This window comes from Pseudophryne corroboree, chromosome 2, assembly GCF_028390025.1.
Source record: "Pseudophryne corroboree isolate aPseCor3 chromosome 2, aPseCor3.hap2, whole genome shotgun sequence".
Lineage (NCBI taxonomy): Eukaryota > Metazoa > Chordata > Amphibia > Anura > Myobatrachidae > Pseudophryne > Pseudophryne corroboree.
This window is the reverse complement of record NC_086445.1, coordinates 623351362-623371941: the sequence shown is the minus strand read 5'-3', so window position 1 is coordinate 623371941 and position 20580 is coordinate 623351362. Positions and strand designations below refer to the sequence as shown.

Below are 20580 nucleotides of genomic sequence, written 5' to 3'. Positions count from 1 at the left end.
ACAATATTCTTTACATTTTCTCAAGGCTATCAGCCTCTTATCCGCAGCCCTTGGATGGGGGGGACGGCCGCAAGGCACTGTATAAAAGTGGCATTATCTGTCCAGCTAGTGGAGCCTGATGCTGGTGTATAAAATACGGGGGACCCCTACTCTTTTTGTCCCCCGTATTTTTTGCACCAGCACCAGGCGCAGAGCCCGGTGCTGGTTTTAAAAATACGGGGGATCCCTGTCAATTTTTCCCCCGGATTTTTAGAACCAGGACCAGCTCGAAGAGCCCGAGGCTGGTTATGCTTTGGAGGGGGGACCCCACGCCATTTTTTTCCAGGTTTTTCCCCGTTTTTTAAAATCGCGGCAAAATCCGGCAAATCGGCCGTTTCGCCCGCGGGACTGTCAAATCCGTTTTCCATTGAATATGGTGAATTTCGGCAACCACTTGCCGAAATTGGACGGTCGAATTGTGTCGAATTAAAAAACGGCGATAATTTGCCTCGATTCGCCGCTAATTGCATATACCCCTATGTGTTCGGTGAGTGACATCGCCTAGTGTTTCCCCTCCCGGGCCAGGCTGCCCGATGTCGGACATACACACTGTGCGATATCGCTAGTTATATCGCACAGTGACGTCATGCCGCAACCAGACGGAGCATGCAGCTTTGGACGATGAGCCCAAATTGAGCTGCATGCACGGCCAAGACCGACGATCATTAATGACCTGCGTGGCCACTTATCTCTCATCGTGAGCTGCATTCACACTGCTTACACACATAGTAAACTATATCGCTCAGGAGGGGAAAAATGAGTGATATAGTTTACTATATCGCTAAGTGTGTATGCACCTTTAGTCGCAACTAGGACTGTGCTGATTAATTTGATATGCAACACTTGTATATCTGTGTGAGTCTGTATATGAAGTACAATGGAACTTCGCATGGAAAAAAGCCACAGCTGCTGCATTGTAGAACTTCATATGCAGATTCAGAAACTCAGTTGTACACAGATATACAACTGTCCAATTTCAAATTAATCAGTGACTTTGTCTGTATGTTTGGGGTCGAAAATTGTATTTATAGCTGTGCTGTTTTTGTTAATGTATGCTGCTCAGCAAAAGAAAGTGGACACTATAATATGTGAAAACTAATTATGGCACCTTTAAAGGAAAATTGGTTAATAATGAATGTTTACACTCCTTTTGGGTTATGTGGAGGGATATGATGGTCGCCTGCAATGATGGTAAAGTCCACAACAATCTTACCCAACTCATCCTACCTCCGCACCGTTGTATTTTGTGTTTCCGGCATGCAGTCCGGGAAGGTTTGCTGATGGTCTGCACTTCCTGCTGCAAGGGCTTCTGCCACGTCTGGCAGTAGCTGTTGCTGGCTGATGTTTTCAACCCGCTCGGTCTTGGCGGGTGGTGCGGCTGCTGTTCGGCTTCCTTGACTTTTAATGGGTGTCCCTACTGGAGCCTTCCAATTCTTTTTTGTGCCTGGGCGCACTATTTCAAGGATGTTTGGGGTCATTGTCTTGCTGCAGAAAAAATTTGGAGCCAGTCAGACATCTCTGTGATAGTATTACATGATGGATAAATTAAAGATCTAATAGATTAACTGTTATTACGGTGCGTAGAGATGCAGTTGATTACATATCCATAGAAAAATGTATTGTAAAAATGAAGACAACATTTAAAAAAAAAAACATTTTTAGTAACAATTCGATCTACAATTATGTAAAAAATACTCAGGCTAAGTAGGTGCTGTGGATGGTGCGTGTTTATAGACATTAAATAGAAATACACGTCACAATGTCTAGTCCATTTATGCTGGACAGTCTGTGTTAGATAATCCACAGTTTAAAATGCTTTTAGACGGTCACTTCAATAGTATGCTAGTGAACCTCTTCTAAACACAACCGGATAAAAGGGGAAAAGCGCTGTAAGTAATGTGCTTTCAATAGCGCTGTATTTAGCTACCCATCTCAAGTTGGATCCGTCTGGTATGTGTTTAGGGGAATACAACTTTATCTTACCCCACCAGTCGATAGAGTGCAACTTGGTAATTACTGCTCAAGTAACAGTGGGTTCTTTTAGATAATGTTTAAGTACCTGCCTGTATTTCTCACCATTGAAGCACAAAGAAACGAGCGACATTGAGGACTGTAGATGCGTTGGTCGACCAAGGAAACTTGCTTTCCTTTGAATTTAGAAGATGTCCAGCAGTGCCGTTAGCTTAGAACTGGCAGAAACTAGTGGGACCCAGGTACACCCATCTACTGTTGGGAAAAGTCTGAACAGAAGCGGTCTTCATAGAAGAATTGCGGCCAAAAAGCCATATCTTCCACATGGACACAAGGCAAGCGACTCAGCTGTGCACGAAAACATAGGAACTGGATTACAGAAAAGTGGCAGAAGGTGCTCTGGACTGATAAGTCCAAAGTTGAAATATTTAGCTGTAACAGAAGGCAGTTTGTTCACTGAAGGACCGGAGAGCGGTACAATAATAAGTGTCTGTAGGCAACAGCGAAGCATGGCGGAGGTTGCTTTCAAGTTTAGGGCTTCAATTCAGCAAATGGAGTTGGGGATTTGATCAGGACTAATAGTGTCTTCAATGCTGAGAAATACAGATAGATCCATATCCATCATGCAATACCAGGGAGGTGTCTGATTGGCTCAAAATTTATTCTGCAGCATGACAATGACCCCAAACATACAGCCAGTGTCATTAAGAATGATCTTCAGTGTAAAAAAAACAAGGAGCCCTGATCTCAACATCATCGAGTCTGTTTGGCATTACATGAAGAGACAGAAGTATTTGAGTAAGTCTACATACTCCGTAGATCTGTGGTTAGTTCTTCAAGATGTTTGGAACAGCCTACCTACAAAAATACCTTCAAAAACCGTGTGCAAGTGTACCTTGAAGAATTGATGCTGTTTTGAAGGCAAAAGGTGGTCACACCAAATATTTATTTGATTTAGATCTCCCTTCTATTCATTCACTTTGCATAAACTATTAACACTTGTATTTTTGCATTCTTACTTTGTTGCATTTTTTCCACACCTGCCTAAAACTTTTGCACAGTACAGTATGTATGTAAAGTATTGATATATTTCCTACGTGAGTTTTATTACAAATCCATTTTAACACTCATCATCAGGGCCATTACTATGGTGGTGCCGATGGTGCTCGGCACACAACACATATGCACCCACACCCACCTGGAACCCGTGATCGCACCAAACTTCTGCCACCAAGTACAGCGCTACCTGCTTTAATGTACAGATGTAGCCATGTTAATTGCACCCACTGTATGGCCGCTTGGGCACACCATGCCGTGCCATGCCGTGGGTGCAGCTTACTACGCCAGGCTGCGACTAGCTGCAGCCTCCATGTATTTATGTGCCCATGCACGTCATAGTTGCGGGGACACTAGTCACTCCAGCTTTTCTGTGACTAGGACGCAAAGTGCAAAAACTGAGCATGGCCACATTTGTATGTAGCGGTGCGCCCGGATCCTCAGCCAAGCGCACCTTTGCTACATATATTACAGTGGACAGTGCTGCAGCTGCCCACCCATGTGCTCTGCCCCCTCCTGGCTCCCCTGTATCCCGCAGCATCTACTGGGAGAGGCGTCATACCACTGACCCCAGACACCCTATCCCGTTGGAGAAGAGGTGCCCCGTGACAGCTGTTTAAAATCTTGGACCCCCAGACCTCTGTCAGTTTGGATAAGACACTGGAGACTTCAGGAGGTCTCTGTACTGACTGAAGCAGCAGTACTGACGTCACACTCCTCCCCGCTGAGCTAGCCAAGGTGATCCTGCCCCTGACGTGGCTGGGCTCATCCAGATTGGGCTTCATGACTGCTCACAGGATGTGTCGTAGACGAGCAGCTGCACAGACTGTGGTCTCTCACCTCTGCTGTTCACTGAGCGCTGGGCTTGTCTGGGTGTTTCCTTGTTGCCTGTTACCTGCCCCTGGACACAGTCTCTTCAGTGCCTTAATGGGTCATTCTAGGACACAGCTCATATGAAGGAGCTTTCTCCTACCTTGTATATTCTGTGCTGCTTTACTGTGACGTAATGTTTATAAGGGGCTCTGCTGCCTGGGGTAACATGTATAAGAGGACTACTGTGTGGGTTAATGTGAACAACGGGCACTTCTGTGCAGTGTAATGTGAACTGGTATTATTCTGTGGACACCCCCCATCTCACAAAACCACGCACCTTTATTTTTGTCGCTATCCCTGTTTCATATGAGGGGGTTACCAATTCTCTTTCTGGCACAGGGCACCAAACTGTCCAGTTAAGGCACAGCTTATTCTGATCAAAGAGAGGCTTCTTTTAGTTGCAATGCAAACTCAGGCACTGTCCTATTTCCCGCGTATATGATTGCAGTAGAACTCTTCAACAGCTCCCACAAGAGTACTGTGAAAAGGCGAAAAAGTGGATTCCATTCTTGCCCATAACATCTAAAGCCATAACTGCATTGAGGCTGATTCTGAGCCGCATTCAAAGTGCCTGTGGTAGCGTAAAGCCGCAGAAACCTGGTATACTGCCCTATGGTAATGCATGAATCCATAGGACTACTGTGGTGATTTGTGCAACTGCATGCTGAAAGCTGTGCCACCCACTGATTTTACGCAAACCACCACAATCGTCATTATTAGTATCTGAACTTGTATGTGCTCTATGATAGGCGCAATAGATCCATCAGAGACAGGCTTTCCTTCCCCGCACACACAGCTCAGAATCACACACAGATTTATATTGCATGGAACCGTCCTGGGAGTGTCATGGTTATCTAAGCCATGGTGGTTCCGTGCAGTCGTATTGTCACTGCCCAGTTCCCACACTGTAAAGCCCTATTTTGCAGAAAGACAAATCCAGGCAAGTAACATCTGACTCAGAACAGGACAAATATATGCAAAAAAGCTTACATTTCCTTATGCACTGCATGTAAAAACTCATGAACAAAGATCCGTCCAACTCAAAATCTGGCCTGTTATACCCATTAAAGATTACTCTGACCGGACACATTTTATGATGGGCTTAGTTTTGCTAGTCATAACTTCTGGGTAATTATATGGTAATGCTGTAATCCTTGGCACTAGTGAGGATAAGTATTGTGGGCAATAGTGTGAACTACTGGGGGTAATATTCTAAACACTATTTGCCACATCTGGGAATAATGTATTGGTTCTGCCCTTTAATTTATTGTAGGTATTCCTAAAGATAATTTCTCTATCGTCCTAGTGGATGCTGGGGTTCCTGAAAGGACCATGGGGAATAGCGGCTCCGCAGGAGACAGGGCACAAAAAGTAAAGCTTTTCCAGATCAGGTGGTGTGCACTGGCTCCTCCCCCTATGACCCTCCTCCAGACTCCAGTTAGATTTTTGTGCCCGGCCGAGAAGGGTGCAATCTAGGTGGCTCTCCTAAAGAGCTGCTTAGAGAAAGTTTAGCTTAGACCTGCTGGCAACAGGATCACTGCAACGAGGGACTGAGGGGAGAAGAAGTGAACTCACCTGCGTGCAGGATGGATTGGCTTCTTGGCTACTGGACATTAGCTCCAGAGGGACGATCACAGGTACAGCCTGGATGGTCACCGGAGCCGCGCCGCCGGCCCCCTTGCAGATGCTGAAGTTAGAAGAGGTCCAGAATCGGCGGCTGAAGACTCTGACAGTCTTCTAAAGGTAGCGCACAGCACTGCAGCTGTGCGCCATTTTCCTCTCAGCACACTTCACACGCTGTCACTGAGGGTGCAGGGCGCTGGGGGGGGGCGCCCTGGGAGGCAAATGTAAACCTATATACTGGCTAAAAATACCTCACATATAGCCCCCAGAGGCTATATGGAGATATTTAACCCCTGCCAAACTTCACTAAAGAGCGGGAGACGAGCCCGCCGTAAAAGGGGCGGGGCCTATCTCCTCAGCACACAGCGCCATTTTTTCTCTCACAGAAAGGCTGGAGAGAAGGCTCCCAGGCTCTCCCCTGCACTGCACTACAGAAACAGGGTTTAAACAGAGAGGGGGGGCACAAATTGGCGATATAAATATATATATAAAGATGCTATTAGGGAGAAACACTTATATAAGGTTGTCCCTATGTAATTATAGCGTTTTTTGGTGTGTGCTGGCAAACTCTCCCTCTGTCTCTCCAAAGGGCTAGTGGGGTCCTGTCCTCTGTCAGAGCATTCCAGGTGTGTGTGCTGTGTGTCGGTACGTGTGTGTCGACATGTATGAGGACGATGCTGGAGGAGGCGGAGAAATTGCCTGTAATGGTGATGTCACTCTCTAGGGAGTCGACACCGGAATGGATGGCTTATTTAGGGAATTACGTGAGAATGTCAACACGCTGCAAGGTCGGTTGACGACATGAGACGGCCGACAAACAATTAGTAACGGTCCAGGCGTCTCAGAAACACCGTCAGGGTTTTTTTTATAAAAAACGCCCATTTACCTCAGTCGGTCGACACAGACACAGACACGGACACTGAATCCAGTGTCGACGGTGAATAAACAAACGTATTCCTCATTAGGGCCACACGTTAAGGGCAATGAAGGAGCTGTTACATATTTCTGATACTACAAGTACCACAAAAAAGGGTATTATGTGGAAGTGAAAAAACTACCTGTAGTTTTTCCTGAATCAGATAAAATAAAATGAAGTGTGTGATGATGCGTGGGTTTACCCCGATAGCAAATATTGGCGTTATACCTTTTCCCGCCAGAAGTTAGGGCGCGTTGGGAAACACCCATTAGGGTGGATAAGGCGCTCATACGCTTATCAAGTGGCGTTACCGTCTCCAAATACGGCCGCCCTCAAGGAGCCAGCTGATAGGCAGCTGGAAAAATATCCTAAAAAGTATATACACACAGACGGTGGTTATACTGCGACCAGCGATCGCCATCAGCCTGGAGATGCAGTGCTGGGTTGGCTTGGTCGAATTCCCTGACTAAAAATATTTTATTGATATAGAGCATTTAATAGGATGCATTCTATATATATGTATGCGAGATGCACAGAGGGATATTTGCACTCTGGCATCAAGATAAGTGCGTTGTCCATATCTCCCAGAAGATGTCATGGACACGACAGTGGTCAGGTGATACAGATCCCATACGGCACATGGAAGTATTGCCGTATAAAGGGAAGGAGTTATTTGGGGTCGGTCCGTCGGACCTGGGGGCCACGGCCACAGCTGGGAAATCCAACCTTTTTACCCCAAGTTACATCTCAGCAGAAAAAGACACTGTCTTTTCAGCCTCAATCCTTCCGTTCCCATGTGGGCAAGCGGGCAAAAAGCCAGTCATATCTGCCCAGACATAGAGGAAAGGGAAGTAGACTGCAGCAGGCAGCCCCTTCCCAGGAAAAGAAGCCCTCCACCAGTGGGGGGGTAGTCTCAAGAGTCTCAGCGCGCAGTGGGATCACTCGCAAGTTGACCCCTAGATCATACAAGTATTATCCCAGGGGTACAGATTGGAGAGTCGAGACATTTTTTCCTCGCAGGTTCCTGAAGCCTGCTTTACCAACGGCTCCCTCCGACAAGGAGGCAGTATTGGGGGGGGAAAAAAAAAAAAAAAAATTCACAAGCTGTATTTCCAGCAGGTGATAATCAAAGTACCCCTCCTACAACAAGGAAAAGGGTATTAGTCCTCCACACTATATTGTGGTACTGAAGCCAGACGGCTTGGTGAGACATAGTCTAAATCTGAAATCTTTGAACACTTACATAAAAAGGTTCAAATCAAGATGGAGTCACTCAGAGCAGTGATCGAGAACCGGAAAAAAGGGGACTATATGGTGTCCCTGGACATCAAGGATTACCTCCATGTCCAAATTTGCCCTTCTCAACAAGGGTACCTCTGGTTCGTGATACAGAACTGTCAATATCAGTTTCAGACGCTGCCGTTGAATTATCCACGGCACCCCGGGCCTTTACCAAGGTAATGGCTGAAAAGATGATTCTTAAAAGAAGAAAGGCATCTAAATTATCCCTTACTTGGACGATATCCTGAAAGGGACAAGTTTCCAGAGAACAGTTGGAGGTCGGAAAAGAACTATCTAAAGTAGTTCTACGACAGCACGAGTGGATTCTAAATATTCCAAAAATCGCAGCTGTTTTCCGATGATACGTCTGCTGTTCCTAGGAATGATTCTGGGCATAGTCCAGAAAGAGGTATTTCTCCTGGAGGGGAAAGCCAGGGAGTTATCCGACCTAGTCAGAAACCTCCTAAATCCAGGCCAAGTATCAGTGCATCAATGCACAGGAGTCCTGGGAAAAATGGTGGCTTCTTACGAAGCGATTCCATTCGGCAGATCTCACGCAAAAACTTTTCAGCAGAGTGCTCATCTTCTAGAGGGCAGCACATTCAGCATTCAGGACTGTGTTCTGGTGACCACGGATGCCAGCCTGAGAGGCTGGGGAACAGTCACACAAGGAAGAAATTTCCAAGGAAGTGTGGTCAAGTCTGGAGATTTCTCTCCACATGAATATACTGGAGCTAAGGGCAATTTACGATGCTCTGAGCCTAGGAAGACATCTGCTTCAAAGTCAACCGGTGCTGATCCAGTAGGACATCATCATGGCAGTCGCCCACGTAAACAGACGGGGCGGCACAAGAAGCAGGAGGGCAATGACAGCAAGGATTCTTCGCTGGGCGAAAGATCATGTGATAACACTGTCAGCAGTGTTCATTCCGGGAGTGGACAACTAGGAAGATTTCCTCAGCATAAATGAATTCCACCCGGAAAAGTGGGAACTTCATCTGGAAGTTTCCACATGTTTGTAAACCGTTGGGAAAGACCAAAGGTGGTTATGATGGCGTCCCACATGAAGCGCCAGGTCTAGAGACCCTCAGGCAATAGCTGGGACGCTCTGGTAACACCGTGGGTGTACCAGTCGGTGTATGTGTTCCCTCCTCTGCCTTTCATACCCAGTGTATGGAGAATGATAGGAAGGAGAGGAGTAAGAACTATACTCGTGGTTCCGGTTTGGGCCAAGAAGAACTTGGTACCCGGAACTTCAAGAGATACTAGAAAGGATCTTGATTCAGCAAGAATCATGTCTGTTCCATGACTTACCGCAGCTGCGTTGACGCCAGGGCGGGTGAACGCCGGATCCTAAGGGAAAAAGGCATTCCGGAAGAGGTCATCCCTACCCTGGTCAGAGCCAGGAAGGAGGTGACCGCACAACATTATCACCGCTTAGGTGAAAATATGTTCCATGGTGTGAGGCCAGGAAGGCTCCACGGAAGAATTTCAACTAGGTTAATTCCTACATTTCCTGCAAGCAGGAGTGTATATGGGTCTCAAATTGGGGTCCATTAAGGTTCAAATTTCGACCGGTCGATTTTCTTCCAGAAAGAAATTGGCTTCAGTTCCTGAAGTCCAGAAGTTGTTAAGGGAGTACTGCATATACAACCCCTTTTTGATGTCTCCAGTGGCACTGGGCGATCTCAACGTAGTTTGGGATTCCTAAAATCACATTGTTTTAAACAACTCAAATCTGTGGATTTGATATATCTCACATGGAAAGTGACCATGCTGTTGGTCCTGGCCTCGGCCAGGCGAGTGTCAGAATTGGCGGCTTTATCTCACAAAGCCATATCTGATTGTCCATTCGGACAGAGCAAAGCTGTGGACTCGTCCCCAGTTTCTCCCTAAGGTGGTGTCAGCGTTTCACCTGAACCAGCTTATTGTGGTGCCTGCGGCTACTAGGGACTTGGAGGACTCCAAGTTGCTGGATGTTGTCAGGGCCCTGAAAATATAGTTTTCAGGTCGGCTGGAGTCAGGAAATCTGACTTTCTGTTTATCCTGTATGCACCCAACAAGCTGGGTGCTCCTGCTTCTAAGCAGACTATTGCTCGTTGGATTTGTAGTACAATTCAGCTTGCACATTCTGTGGCAGGCTTGCCACAGCAAAAAATATGTAAATGCCCATTCCACAAGGAAGGTGGGCTCATCTTGGGCGGCTGCCCGAGGGGTCTCGGCATTACAACTCTGCCGAGCAGCTACGTGGTCGGGGGAGAACACGTTTGTAAAATTTTACAAATTTGATACCCTGGCAAAAGAGGACCTGGAGTTCTCTCATTCGGTGCTGCAGAGTCATCCGCACTCTCCCGCCCGTTTGGGAGCTTTGGTATAATCCCCATGGTCCTTTCAGGAACCCCAGCATCCACTACGGACTCCGAGAAATAGAATTATCGGTAAGTAAATTCTTATTTTCATAGCCAGGGCTGGGTAATAATGGGCACTGTTGGGCCTCGCTAGAAGCTATTTTCTTGGTACTTCTTGATGTGTGGGTAATGCTGGGGTAGTTGGTGGCAGTGCTAGGAATTTATGGGAATATGTCAGACACTGCTGGATAATGTTGGATAGTACTTTGGGGGTAATTCAGAGCTGATCACTGGGCTGTGTTTTTTGCTGCCCTGCGATCAGACAGTTAACGCTGTGCAAGTGTGCGTTTGCTTCTGTAGCAGAGGTGCACAAAAATCAGCTTGTGCAGTCTCTGCGTAGCCCAGGACTTACTCAGCTGCTGCTATGGATTCCTGCTGAACGGGGAGAGATCTGACGTCAGACACCCTCCCTGAAAACGCCTGGTACCTCCTGCGTTTTTCCGGACACTCCTGGAAAATGGTCAGTAGCCACCCACAAACGGCCACTTCCTGTCAATCACCTTGCGATTGCCCGTGCATTCTGATTTTTCACTCCATCACTTCGCTAGGCGCCAATGCATGATGCTGTTGTGCGACGCACAGGCGCATTGCGGCTCAGACGCATGCACATTTCAGATCTGATCGCGCACTGTGCGAAAATGCACAGCAGTGATCAGATCTGAATTACCCCCTTTGTTTTGGGCATCTCAAGTATCTTTCACACATACTTTACTTCAGAAATGCAGAGGAAAAACTGCTGTAGTGTGTGTGCCAGGGTTGCATGGCAAGATGGCATCTTGTGGAAGACTGTTATTTCTTTCCCCAGATAATAGTAGGTCTGAGGTATTCCTCAGGAAATTTTGCTCTGGATTAAAAGCAATATTACAGGCAAGTTTTATTTCATGGACAGGATGTTTAAATGAGCCATTTGAGGTGCATCATATTACAGTTCCACATAAGTCTGCATACATTAACCAATGTACTTAAAAGTAAGGCAACCCGAGGTATTCTTAATTTACTGAGCTGTGTAATGCCTAAATGAGTCAAAGTAGCAGTACATTAGGTGCAAATGAGGGGTGACAGCAAATTGGTTTACGAGTACATACAAAACTCTTCACTTCTTCAAGCAATGCAGATTTCATTGTCATGAAACAATACAGAAATTGGTCTTTGGGCTATCAGCTTATGAGCAAGCGTAGCATGATGTGAGACACAGATTCCGTTGTGCTGTATCAATGCACCTTGATATATTTTTGCATTATATCTTGTCTACATTGCTACATATTCTTAGAAAACCATATTCATTTTATTGTTGTTCGTTGTCTTATACCTTTCTGGGCGGCTCTTTACATGCATTTCTTAGCAGAAGGAGGATTGAGAAAATCACAATTTCTACCTCAATAGCGATCCATGTTGCATTAGGTCCATAATGCCCCCAGTAGTAGCGCTGCATATACATAACGTTCCCAGTAGTAGCGCTGCATATTCATAACACCCACAGTAGTAGCACTGCATATACATAACGTTCCCAGTAGTAGCGCTGCTTATACATGATACCCTTAGTAGTATCATTGCTTATACAGTACATAATACCCCCATTAGTAGCACCACTTCTACGTAATGCCCCCAGTAGTAGCGTTGCTTATACATAATGCCTCCAGTAGTAGCGTTGCTTATATATAACGCCCCCAGTAGTAGCGTTGATTATACATAACGCCCCCAGTAGTAGCGTTGATTGTACATAACGTCCAAAGTAGTAGCTTTGCTTATACATAACGCCCCCAGTAGTAGCGTTGCTTATACATAACGTCCCCAGTAGTAGCATTGCTTATACATAACGCCCCCAGTAGTAGCATTGCTTATACATAACGCCCCCAGTAGTAGTGTTGCTTATACATAATACCCCCAGTAGTTGCGTTTCTTATATATAACGCCCCCACTAGTAGCGTTGCTTATACATAACACCCCCAGTAGTAGCATTGCTTATACATAAAACCCCTAGTAGAAGTGCCATTTATACATATAGTCTTCAGTAGTAGCGTTACATATACATAACAACTCCAGTAGTAACGCTGCTTATACATTACACCCACAGAAGTGGTGCTCATTCACATTATCCCCCCCCCCCCCCGCCCCCATATACACACACACATGCATACATAACTACAAACACATATACATACATACATACATACATACATACATACACTCTTTCTCATTCAGTCTCCCTCCAATCACCTATCCAGTGCCATAAATAGACATTTTAGCACTGTGTGCAAGAAACCGCATCAGCGCCCCCCCATATTTAAAATAGGGCCAGTGTGCGTCATAGGCACGTGACAAAATATAGCGGCATGGCCTCATTGGGAAGGGGCGTGGCCACAGAAAAGTACCAATTCACATTACACCGCACAGTAGCGTCTGTTAGTCATATTACACCGCACAGTAGCGTCCATTAGTCACATTACACCGCACAGTAGCGTTCATTAGTTATTCACATTAAACGCACAGTTGCATCCATTAGTCACATTATACCACACAGAAGCGTCCGTTACTCGCATTACACCGTACAGTAGCGTCCGTTAGTTATCCACATTACACTGCACAGTAGTAATATATTATATATATATATATATATATATATATATATATATATGCGTTTACACAGAGAACATTCAGTGGCACTCAGAGACTGCAAAATCCACAAATAAAGTGCAAGTGCTTTTAATCCATTGTAGCAAAAACAAGGGGTGATCCAACGTTTCGGGGCGTGAACGCCCCTTTGTCAAGGTGAACAAACACAGAGTAAGTGAACAAACAAAATCGTGTTACCTTTATGGTGTGGGAGACCCGGAAGGCGGGAGTTACAGCGGTGCCCGGGGGAGTGTAGAGCTTCCGTCCCGGTATGTGTAAAGTGCGACGGCCTCAGTCACGTGGTTCTTGCGCGTCACAGGATTCCGACTGTGCCTAGGCAACCAGGCGTCATGTTGCCATGGTTACCCGGCGCTCTGTGGCTTCCCGTTCGCGGAAGTCCAGTGACGGGGCTGTCAGTGTAAAGTGCTAAAACAAAATCAGTGAGACGTATGGAACACGTAAACAGACATTAATAACTGAATCAAAGGATCATCTAAGGAAAGTGTCGGAATGCCAGGGAACGCTTGGCCCTACATAGATCTGCAGTCAAGGCTGCACTGTTACATAAGAAATCTGAACAGCCCGTCGCCAGACACTATGCTGAAAAACAACACTCTCTGCACGACCTCCGCTTTCAAATTATCGATCATATTCCCAGCAGTTTGCGAGGAGGCGACAGGGCAGGCACCCTGCTCCAACGGGAAGCCAGCTGGATGTTTAAATTAAACACCGTACGACCTGACGGACTGAATGAGAGAATACAGTGGAGCATCTTCTAAGTATATCATACAGTTGTGCTACAAGCAGCACACTAGGACACTGTACCACTTAATCCTTGCCAGTTTAGCTATTAACGGATTGCAGCCAATGGACTCTATGGAATTTACATGGACCCTTAGATTACTACCTGTTTGGCACATTAGTATGTTTCCTAAGGACACTTTCCTTAGATGATCCTTTGATTCAGTTATTAATGTCTGTTTACGTGTACCATACGTCTCACTGATTTTGTTTTAGCACTTTACACTGACAGCCCCGTCACTGGACTTCCGCGAACGGGAAGCCACAGAGGGCCGGGTAACCATGGCAACATGACGCCTGGTTGCCTAGGCACAGTCGGAATCCTGTGACGCGCAAGAACCACGTGACTGAGGCCGTCGCACTTTACACATACTGGGACGGAAGCTCTACACTCCCCCGGGCACCGCTGTAACTCCCGCCTTCCGGGTCTCCCACACCATAAAGGTAACACGATTTTGTTTGTTCACTTACTCTGTGTTTGTTCACCTTGACAAAGGGGCGTTCGCGCCCCGAAACGTTGGATCACCCCTTGTTTTTGCTACAATGGATTAAAAGCACTTGCACTTTATTTGTGGATTTTGCAGTGCCGCTGAATGTTCTCTGTGTAAACGCCTGCATGCATTTTCCAGATGGCACCGGAGCACCATTGAATTTATTTGGAGAGTGCCGATCCGAGTACACAGTATATATATATATATATTACTGTGTATGTATGTGTATATATATATATATATATATATATACACAGTGTGTGTGTGTGTATATATATATATATCTCCCAAAGCAAGTGCACTCACTACTTTTTCAATTCCAAAACACACAGTTATTTTATTCAATTCAATCTGCAGGTACAGTTGTATCAATTCATCATCTTCATAAACATATCCATATAGGAGTCAATGCACCAATTCAGGTCTGTCTGTTACATCAATTTTCCTCTAATGTTCCATCAGGAATATATGAGCTTCAAACAAATGCTCTCAGTATCTCCACATGATAATATCACTCTTATGACTCCATTTACTTATGGTTTTACATGTTACGAACTCTTAGGGTACATCATGTCATTTTCTATGTCTGTCGACTTCGGCCGCTTTTTGTGCCGTGTAAGACCCACATCTAAAACATATAAAGAACATACATACTATTACAAACTTGTATGAATGTGTGCTCACACGAGCGCTCTTGTTACATCCAGTAACTACCTGATCAGCCGAACTCCCCGGCGTGCATTCCACCGTCCTGCGCATGTCTATGCTCACAGCGGGAGGACAGGCATTAAGTCCCGTAAGTCCGGTCACATGGTACGCTTAAGCCACTCCTATTACTTGGCCGCGTCCACCACGTATTGCGTCAATGCGGGTCACATGCATTTCACTTCATTCTCCCTTTATGTTACCTCCAGCATATAGTGCAGTATGATCTAATCCAGGGGTGGGCAATTATTTCAGCTGAGGGGCCACTTGACATTTCCTGTCAGTATCCGAGGGCCACACACAAAATAGCAGCTCCCCCCACTTGCCAAAAATATAGGGACGTGGCTTCATGTGGAAGGAGTGTGAACAAAAAATAATACAGATTCGTATTAGGCTGCACAATAGTCTCCATTATTCAAATTGCGCCACTTACACACATTACAGCAGGTAGAGCCCCCTTTTACACAGTACGGAAGGTAGAGCCCCCTTTTACACATTACAGCAGGTAGAGCTCCCTTTTACACAGTACGGCAGGTAGAGCCCCCTTTTACACATTACAGCAGGTAGAGCCCCCTTTTACACATTACAGCAGGTAGAGCTCCATTTTACACAGTACGGAAGGTAGAGCCCCCTTTTACACATTAACATTTATTTAGGATAATTATTGCGCAGCAAGCAAATTATCCAGTGTCTTATGGCCCCTGGGGAAAGGTGTGACACAGTGACAGAACATGAGGGGTCACAGATAAGAGCCGGCACACACAGTCCAGTCTCCGGGGGCAGCCAGCATCTTCGAGGAAGCTGGACATGCCCCCGAAGCGAAAGAGAAAATACCCGCCAGGCCCCACCCCTTTTAAATTAGGCCACACACCCTTTTTGGGCACCACACGGCTTGAGCGGGGGGGGTGTAATAGTACAGAGTGCGCTCTGGGTGTCATTACACCCGGTGACGCCTCTGGGTGATAGAAGAACACGGTGGGGTTGATGGTGACAGAACAGCATGGGGGTGACACGGTGACAGAACACGGGGGGTGTGACACAGTGACAGAACATTGGGGGGTGACACGGTGACAGAACACGGTGGGGGTGACACGGTGACAGCACACGGGGGGTGACACGGTGACAGCACACGGGGGGGGTGACAGTGACAGAACACGGGGGGTGTCACACAGTGACAGAACACGGGGGGTGACAGTGACAGAACACCATGGGGGTGACACAGTGACAGAACACGGGGGGTGTGACACAGTGACAGAACATGGGGGGGTGACACAGTGACAGAACACGGTGGGGGTGACACGGGGGGGTGACAGTGACAGAACACGGGGGGTGTGACACAGTGACAGAACACGGGGGGGGGTGATGCAGTGACAGAACACGGGGGGGTGGTGTGATGCAGTGACAGAACACCGGGGGGGGGGGGGTGACAGTGACAGAATACGGTGGGGGTGACACGGTGACAGCACACGGGTGGGGTGACAGTGACAGAACACGGGGGGTTACAGTGACAGAACACGGGGGTGTGACACAGTGACAGAACACGGTGGGGGTGACACGGTGACAGCACACGGGGGGGTGACAGAACACGGGGGCGGTGACACAGTGACAGGACACGGTGGGGGTGACACGGTGACAGCACACGGGGGGTTACAGTGACAGAACACGGGGGTGGTGACACGGTGACAGCACACGGGGGGGTAACAGTGACAGAACACGGGGGGGTGACACAGTGACAGAACACGGGGGGTGACAGTGACAGAACACGGGGGGGTGACAGTGACAGAACATGGGGGTGTGACACGGTGACAGCACACGGGGGGTGTGACACGGTGACAGAACACGGGGGGTGACGGTGACAGAACACCATGGGGGTGACACGGTGAGGGTTTGGTACAGCGAGAGCTAAAAATCTCTCCCCCCAACCTAAAAACAGTCTGACGCCACTGTCCGCACACACAAATACACACACACACTCTCACACACACACACACACACACACACACACTTTCTCTCACTCACTTTTCCCATTAACTTACTGATCTGGCTGGCAGTGGCAGGAAGGATGGATCTGCAGCAGTCTGGCTCTTGTCCCGTGTAGCTCCACCCCCTGAGGTCCCGTGTAGCCCCGCCCCTTCATCGGCACGTAGCCCCGCCCCCTTTTCGGCTGAACACAGCCGTTGTCACTGGGGAGTCTGGGGGAGGCGGGAGGAGGAGGCTGCTACAACGCAGCAGCAGGGGAGAGAGGCGCCGCTGGCAGCTTGGAGGTACTGCAGTGCAGAGCAATGACAAGCAGCTCAGCTGGTCGGGCCGCTTGTCATTGCTTGCTGGTGGGAGGCAGTGGGCCGGGCAGGATCGGCCGTATTTTGCCCACCCCTAATCTAATCCCTACTTTCTCTGTTTATTTAACCTCGCTGGTGGTCACACATCCATACAATTACAAGCTACAATAAACACCAACATTTAAATAAAAACACTTCAAGTACCAAATCCCATATTCCCCACTATATATAAGAATAATTAAAACCAACAATTCCAACATTATTGAATGGTACTAATAATCTCACTAGCAGCAATAATCTATTTTTCTACATACTCCATGACCCTCATCCTTAACATTCCAGGAAGCATTTGAAATTAATGTTTTCATTCATCCCCCTTGGGGCTATCGTGTCTAATATATATAGTAATGGGCAGCAGAATATTTAGGGGATATTGGTTTAATGAAAAACTGAATGTGCAGGGTTTTTTTTTTTTTTACACAAAATCCTACACTCATAGGGGGAGATTAAAATGTTTGAAAAGTCAGTTGGGTGTCTGTTTTTTCCTGTGTATTAGACTTTTCAAACATTTGAATCCCCCCCATTGTGTTATTTATTTTACATATTTTTTTTTTTAAAGCACATACCCACATTATAACCAACATTGAGACCTTTGCAATCTGACTGCACTGGACGGTCATTTGGCATTTGGTTAGATATCTGCAGGAGGAGAGGGGGGAAGTAAGGGAGGGGGAGAGAGAGAGAGATACAGACTTACTTCATAGGCTGAGCAGCAGTAGCCGTCTCCTCTCCAGTACCCGAAAGTCGCTGAACAGTGCAGAAGACCAAGAGGAGGGGGGTATAGCAGAGCACACGGGGGAAGAGAGAAGAACTCACAGACAGCCCAGCGCTGCCTGCAGTGCCTGTAATTTATATTAGCAGCGTTGGCTACAGCAGGGAAGGAGCCAGGTGCAACACTACTAATATACTGTACACTACAGTGGGTAGCACTGCAGCTTTGGCGGCCAATCAGTATGGATGCGGATGATGCGCCCACAGAGCAAGTGTGCTGTGTGCCAAGCACCATCCGCCCACACCTAGTTACAGCCCTGCACCTATCACAGTCTGGCAACTGGCTTGCTGGCTCTGGAGCAGCCCATCCTCCTGTGTAGCAGTCTGGTAGTCCTGTGTAGACCCGCCCCCTCAGTCCTGTGTAACCCCACCCCCTTTTCAATGCCGACCACTCACGCTGTCACGGGTGGGGGGGGGGGGTTAAGTGGAGGCTTCATGCTGCCTGCACTGCTGCCTCATACAATGTGACAGGCGTAGGGACATCAGCAGGGATGCTGAGCAGGGAGAGCGCCTCTACAACCTGGCGCCTCCCTGCTTTGCATCCCTTTGCTGAGCGGGTAGTGCTGGGCCTGGTCTTGATAGTCATTGAGAACTTCTTGAAATTTGGAAGTTTCCTGGACATTTCAGGAGAGTACTGTAGGAAGTGTGATTTCAATACAATGGTGCTGGACTCCTGGGCCCGTTTGTTACCCCTACATACTATATTACAGTAGCTAAGGACTGCTTGTTTCTTTTCTTCTCTTTGTTGCACAAGCAGTTAAACATTATAAAGGATTCCAAAATTGGGAGCATAGTATACAGGTGAAACACCTTAAAATCCTTTTTTTATTGATTTTATGTAATATTTTAATTTTCTGAGATTTTGGATTTGGGGTTTTCTTAAACTGTAAGCCACAATCATCAAAATTATAACAAATAAAGGCTTGAAATATCTCACTTTGCATGTATTGAGTCTATATAATATATTAGTTTAACCTTTTAAGTTGAATTACTGAAATAAATACTTTTGCACGATATTCTAATATTTTCTGAGTTTCACCTGTACTGGCTTCATTACACTGCAGTCATGTGAGAATCTAGAATTATAAAAAACAGATATTCTCTAAACAGTCTGCTTGTGCTTTCACATTTTGACCGGTGGAGGTGGGCCTAGGTAATATATTGTCTTGGTACCCAGGGTCCTTTATCCTATTTTCTACTGATTCATTTTTATTTTTAAATCTCATTTTATGCAGCTATAAATGCACTTATCCATAAAAGTGATTTGATTGTTATTGATTGTTAAAAGGAAGGAAAGACAGCACGTTTGTTTAGTTTAATAAAAAGTGTTATATTGTGATATGTTTGTCTTTTGGATAGAGATATATAAGAAACCACATATCTGTGGTAAATGTATAATCATTAACAATTTTTGACTAAGCTTGGGAGTTATTTTAAGTGTTTGTATTTATCTTGATTATACTTGCTTATTTTTCCCCCCCCTTTTCATATTTTAACTAAACATAGCATTACATTAACTTGTTATATTAAAACTCATCTGGTATCCTACTGTGCAATTACACAAGTCATAATATTGTGCATGGTTCACTCTTAAAATCATAATTTGAAAATCATTTTAGGTGGCATCATATAAAAATATTAATAAGCATTGTTAGGGCCATTTAATATGTGCTGCATACTGTAGTACATCTTTGTGCAAATAAAGATTGTGCCAGATTTATAGATTCTAGCTCTACTTTCTGTTACTACGGTAACTTATAGATTGCATTGAACAATTCTGTATGTTCAGGATGGCAAACATATGCCTCCTACATTTGAAGTTACTAAAATGGGAGTGCTTGGACAAAATTACATCACTTTGTTTTACTGTGTGCATGGTTGATGATGTTGTACATGGCACAAGCAGAGTCATTTTTGCTGATTTTCACGGTAAGGCAGTTTTCCATAATGGGTAAGTCATGCACAATAGAAAAGCAATTAACTGGTGGTTTCAGGAACACTTGAATGAAGCACATCAACTGTCTTCAAGGACTTCCATGTATAATACTGTGTTCATTAACTGTACTGCTTGATTTAACCCAAGTCTAAGATCTTTGTTGGGAGATAGGCGTGACAATCGAGATATAAGTTGACATTAGTGAAGTAAAACAAATCAGAGCAGCATACCTGTGCAAACTAAAAAATATTTTTTTAAAGACAATTTTTGACTCTGTAAAGGTATGCATAGCGCGTGCAGTGCTTACCAAACTCTAAAGGGGCAGATGTATTAACCTGGAGACGGCATAAGGAAATGATAAACCATTGATAAATGCACCAGCCAATCAGCTCCAGTATGTAAATTACTGGTGCGTTTATCACCTTGCACTTGTTATTATTTTATTTTGTTATTATTTTTTTAGTTTGCAGTGGTATACTGCTCTAATTTGTTTTACTTCACTAATGTCAACTTATATCCCGATTGTCACGCCTATCTCCCAACAAAGATCTTGGACTTAGGTTAAATCAAGCAGTACAGTTAATACATCTGCCCCACACTGTTCTTAAGGCACCCTAACAGTCCATGGGGGGAATTCAAATGTTTGAAAAGTCTGTTGCGTGTCTGTTTTTTCCTGTCTATTCGATAGGAAAAAAACGACACCCAACTGACTTTTCAAACAACTGAATATCCCCCCATGTGTTCAGGATATCCATGC

General features: G+C 45.9%; 1 protein-coding gene across 1 annotated transcript in view; it reads left to right on the top strand.

The window, feature by feature from the left end:
* Positions 1-20580, top strand: part of ACACA (acetyl-CoA carboxylase alpha) — an 848870-nt gene that overhangs the window by 462689 nt on the left and 365601 nt on the right. The gene's annotated exons all lie outside the window — the stretch shown is intronic.